Source organism: Lactuca sativa, chromosome 1, assembly GCF_002870075.4.
Source record: "Lactuca sativa cultivar Salinas chromosome 1, Lsat_Salinas_v11, whole genome shotgun sequence".
Taxonomy (NCBI): Eukaryota; Viridiplantae; Streptophyta; class Magnoliopsida; order Asterales; family Asteraceae; genus Lactuca; species Lactuca sativa.
In genome coordinates, this window is record NC_056623.2 from 81,982,129 (window position 1) to 81,987,875 (window position 5,747).

At 41.4% G+C, this 5,747-nt stretch overlaps 1 non-coding gene across 1 annotated transcript; it reads left to right on the forward strand.

Annotated features, from left to right (window-relative positions):
- Positions 1-995: 995 nt before the first annotated feature.
- On the forward strand, positions 996-1,102 carry LOC111886134 (small nucleolar RNA R71). Its single transcript, XR_002848327.1, has one exon. It is a non-coding gene; the product is annotated as a small nucleolar RNA R71 (small nucleolar RNA).
- Positions 1,103-5,747: the final 4,645 nt, after the last annotated feature.

Here is a 5,747-nt window from a genome sequence, read left to right on the forward strand (position 1 = left end):
CAACCCACCTACCAAAAGGCGTGTTGCGCCTGGTAGGTAGGCGCGGCCTGCTTTGTCCGAAATCATCGTATAAATACCAAGGTAAGCCCTTCACTTCCTCACACCAATTCCTCTTCAAATCTCTCTCTAAAGCTTTGAATTTTTAAAGTATTTTCGGAATTTTTGAGAATTCGAATTTAGCAAGGCTCTTAGGTTGCAGAGATTTGGGCAGAAAGAAGTGCTCAATATCGAAGTTATGCCTGCGAAATTGTCGGTTTTCGCTAAAAAACTCTTTGTAAGTAGGCTACACTTATTACGCTTAAAGTGTAACTTATATTTTTATTCATAATCGTTGTTATGAATATATATAAATAAGATTTATCAGTAATTTTGGTTACATACTGATTGATGTACTTATGAGAGAGATGTCTAGTATGGTCATGTTAGCTTGGTTGATTTCAGAAAGGCTATATGTCGAAATGGTCTTGCCTCCTAACTGTCCGGACTGGTTGATCTTTATTTAATAGAACTCTCAGTATTCATTGAGATTAGTGAAAGATATAGCTTTTGATACCAGATGTTCATATGGATTAATAAGTTATTGTATTATTGGTTAATACTTATTAAGTGCGTTACCAACCAGATTGGATCGCTAGTAGAATCTCCGAAATAGTTGTCAATCATGTGAATAACTGTCTAGGTGAGTTTTCTCATATATTATGTACTCTAGTATATATATCCTTTGTATGTTAGGACATAGTTTCCCTGTAGTATGTAATTAGGCCACTAGACTACTTTAGTTAGTAGCCTGTGGGATTGTTGAATTGTCTGTATGTTATATATGTGTGAATATATATTGTGTGGGGGAGGTGAGGGCAGTCCAACTTTGTTTTGAAGACCAATAGATTCGGGGGAACCAACTTTATATTAAGGCCAAGTAGCAGACCAACTTTATGATGAAGTCAAAAGGGCAGACAAACTTTGTGTTGAAGGCCTTCAGCTCTTGTTGCACATTTAGATCATGTTGAGGGCAATTTATGAGCAAGCCCTTGTACCGCTCCCATGCTTCATATAATGACTCCCCCGACTGTTGCTCAAAGTTGGCTATTGCCTTCTTGAGTTTAGCTATCTTGGATGGTAGGCAAAACTGGTCCTGAAATTGCTCACGCATTTGAGCCCAAGTGGTGATTGTGCCCGGTGGAAGTGATTTTAGCCAATCTTTAGCAGCTCCCTTGAAAGTAATGGGAAGCATCCTAAGCAAGACGGTGTTTATATTGACATTTGGGACATTGAAGTAATCCGCAATGTCATTGACTTCATCTAGATAGCATCCTCATGATCTTTCCCAAAAAATGGGATATCCTTCAATGTAGTCAAGATGTGCCCCTTCAGCTCGAATGTGGTAGTGGCAGGTATTGCGGGTTGGACTAAACCAGGGCCCACATCATCTCGGATCCGCTTCTTGTAAGCTCCCATGGACATCTCTTCAATTGTTGCCATCTCGTTCCTTGGCTCGTTCTCAGGTTCGCTCGTATGTTCTTCAAATTCGGGCTCGGTGTCGTATTCGGATTCGGTTTGGACGGGTATTTGATCCAAGTGCTAAATATTGCTCTTGTGCCTCGAGGATGAACTTGACTCTCCTGTCTTCTTTCCCGACTTTCTTGAAAATGCTGACTTCAATTCTTGCAGTGGCGTCTTCTTATTAGTCTTCTTGTGAAGTGTAGCTTCTGGGTCTTCAATTGGTGGCACCAAAGGTGTGGTAAATCCTCTGGTCATGAACTCCTGCAACTTGCTAAACTAAAAACGTAAAACTGAACTAGAATAAGAAAATACTAAAAACTAAAAATCGCAGCTTTCACGTCGTGAGTTTATAAAACTCACGTCGTGCATTCTGTGACAGAAACAGAAAAACAAATTTTTTTTATATATATGCTAATCAACTAAGCTAATAAACAAAAATAACAAATAAATAACTAATTAACTTTTTGCAGATTTTATTCCACAAAAAGGGTTGATTAATCTAATGCAACTAAATAAACTAATAAACGCGCCGCTCCCCGACAACGGAGCCAAAAACTTGATGTGCACAAAAGTACCCACTAATTTGAATATTTATAACCTAACAAACTTAAACTAACTATGCACTTATAGGCAGTGTACCTAGTCGGATTACAATATAGCTTGGGTAAGTCGGATGTCGATCACAAGGAACGGTGTTACTAATTAATCTATTTGCTATCAAATTAACGTAATTATTAATAAGTTTTTAAAGGGTTTTATCTGATTTTACAAGATCAGACGAACTTAACCCAAATTCAATCAATAAGTAAAAACACACTCTTGTCTAGTTCGAATCCACTTCTTCCTTATGGCTAGCTAATGATTATGGATTATCTAGTTGGTTTTAATTGTATTAGTAATTTAGTTCTAACTTTACCAATAATTAATTAATTCATGTCGAACTATGTATGGTCACACACAATTAAACACAGAATCAATTATGAATATAAATATGTTATGTAAGATTTATTATGTAAACGCAATTATAATCACAATACACGTTCTCTAGCACAACTAAGTTTATTTACTCTAATTACTAACTATGATTGGTCAATCCTAGCTCTAACAATTTGATGTTCACTAAATCATTAGGTAGACAAGTTCATGCAGTTAATGGTCACTAAGCTACACAGAACATGACATTAAGCAACTAGAGAAACAAACACAAGCATGCTAGGTAACTATGAATCAAACACAAGCAATTCACGAACTAAATAAATCCATAAAAATTGAGCTATTCATAAGTTGGAAGCTTCATCTAGCTAAACAAGAGTAGCCAGATTCAGCTGCTCATAATAGCAACTAACACACTAACACAAATCAAAGTAATATGAAACATGTTCTAGTTAACAAATAAATAAACTAAATTGTGGACCTTCACTCTTTTGGTGTTGAAAGCTTCTTTCCAGGACTTTTCTTTTGCTCAAAATCGCCTTCTGGAACCCCTTTTTCTAGCCAAAAGTCCCCTCTATTCGTAATGGTCAAGGGTTTATATAGTTGCTGATTTTTACAAATTCACGTCGTGAATAATGATGGGATTAAAACAACTTTTAATCTATGAAGATCGATTAGATCTTGAACAAGTATATGAATATGAAACAACAAGAACGCAATAATAAGAACAAAACAGCTTGAATCAAACGTGTCGAATGATTAAATAAAATCCTCAGAAGAGCTCGATTAAGAACATCAACTGTAGAGGATTAGAAGATTACAAGAACGATTAAAGAAAATATTGTACTCTGTATGAATCGCTATTATGATAATCTCTGCAATTTTAACCTAATATGCATGCAAGCATTTAACTTATATACAATGCATAAAAGGCTCGCGGTTGGACAGGCCCAAACCGGAGAATACAAGGCTAAACTAACGAGCCCAAAAGACGCAACATCAAAACTATCTTTAGCCCAACAATCTCCCCCTTTGCGTCAATTTGGAGCAAGACCTTCACTTCTTACTTGGGCCGGCAGCTGAAGCTGGTACCTTCTTCTTCACGGTGCTAAACAGACACTTGGTTATGGAGAGGATGGTCTGTCTAAACCGGATGTACCAATTGATCATATCATTGAAGTACTTGATGTCATCAGCCGAATTGTCCTTACACCGCTTGATAATTGATAAGATGTGCTCCAAGCAAGCTGTGGTGTAAAGGTGCTTGTCAGCTAAAGCGAACAAACATTTCTGTCCTTCGGCTCTAGTGAACATGACTGAGTTTCGCCTCGGATCTATCTTACCCATTTGCATTTGATTTAGATCACTGGCCGATCCCACAGGTGCGACTTTCGGTTTCTTCTTAAAAACTGTGGCGACCTCCTGATCCATTAGGGCAACCTCCATGATGTAGCAAGCCAACATCCTTTTGACATGGTCTATGATGGGACCATATTCGGTTTCATCTGTCAGCAGGATATTGTACAAGACTATCCAATCATGAGGATTCAGATTCGGCAGATCCGCCAGGGAGATGATGTGGGCAGTTCTTGCAGATCCTCGGATGAGCTTGAACTTAACGTTTGTGAATCTCCCTACGGCATAAGGCTTCAGCACCCGAACATTAACAATCTTCTGGGCGCTCCATGTAAGGTATTGTGGGCGAGCGGCCTCCAGATAGAAGTCAATGAGATCCCTGTCAAGCTCATCGTTCGGATGCGGGACTTCAAAAATGTTAGAGAAGGCGTGGAAGATGAACGCCTTTCGAGTCAGCGGCATATCAAACTGCGAATCGATAGAGTTGTTGCAGTCGAATGATATCACCGGCTCGAGCCATAGTATGCTTGGAGTTTCTATGGCCTCTTTTATCATATGATCCCTGGTCCAGGCAGGGAAGAGCAACTTTCGACTCTCAAGGAGATCGTGAGCTTCTTTTTGCTTTCGTTCGGCTTCTTCAGCCTCACGCGCCACACGACTGGCATCGCCTTCAACATTGCGACTGTTCTTTCTTTTTAACATGTCCGCAATGGTCTCCCTGTCTTCATCTTCATCTTCATCTCCTCCCTCAGCTATGTTTTTGCCCTTGTTCTTCACACCCGAACCCGAGGCATGACCAGTTGGGGGTGGTTCGGTTGTGTGAGTAGCTTTGGAGGAAGGAGGTGGTTTCGATCCTTTCTTCTCATCTCCCCCTTGTTTCGGAATGGACACGAAACTCGGTAGGCCTTCAATCTTGCTTAAAAGGTCCATGGACGGAGAGAGTTTTTCAGCGAGGGTGCACCTCACCGAATGGTTTAGGATGGGGTCGTGTGCTTCCAGGATGTTTGATAACGCTGCGTGGACATCCGAAACACACGTCTTTATTACCTCCCTTTCGGATCGAAGAGCTTCCAATTGTTGTTCGGAGTTGGAAAGCTGCGTGCTCTTGACCTTTAGGGCAGTAGTCTTGCTTGCCAAGACGTCCATCAGAGAATTTTCTGCCGCAAGATCCTCTTGTAGCTTTGCCAGGCGGGCATCGATGGAGGCACGGAGTGCCAAGTTGTTGTTGCTAATATGTTGTCTGGGAGTAGCGAACAAAGACAGCTCCGTCGAGACAAATTGGGCCAATTGTTGAACAACTGGTTCCAGAGTTGTCTTAGTGGCTTCGGCGCTCTCCTGCAAAGACTGCAACAGGACAGAAGCGTCATTGAATAGTTTATCGACTTTTTCGGTCGCTGCCTTACAGGCTCGGGTGGAGGCGTCGATAGCAGCAGTTGCTGAGGCCACGGAATCATGTTGAGCCCTGGAGAAGGCGTCAACGATCTTCTGAAGGGCAGCTTCAGACAAAGATGACTGCTGGTTGGAGGAGGAGGCGAGAAGTTGATCAACCTTCTCGTTAAGTTCGCGAAGATGCTTCTTTGTCACTGGAGCATCATCCTCCTCGTCACTTTGAACTTGAAACGGACTATAGTAGACCGAATCGAAGTTCATGTGATCACCACCAAGGTATTGATCACCGCCATCGGAGGCGTCTTCTGGAGATTGAGGTGGTGGTGAAGCTGGGGGTGTTATTGGTTTTGTTGGTTCAGGTTGAGTGGGTGGGGGGTTAGTTTCGGGTGGTGGTTGTGTATGGGTTTCGGTTTGTGGTGGTTCGGTTACAGGAGGGGTTTCGGTAACTGGTGGTTTTTCGGTTGATGTGGTGAAAATGGGTGGTGGTATAGGGAAAGAGGTTGGGGGAATAGTGGGGTTTATGGTGGGAATGGAAATAGGAATTGTTGGTGGAGGTGAAGGAACTGGGG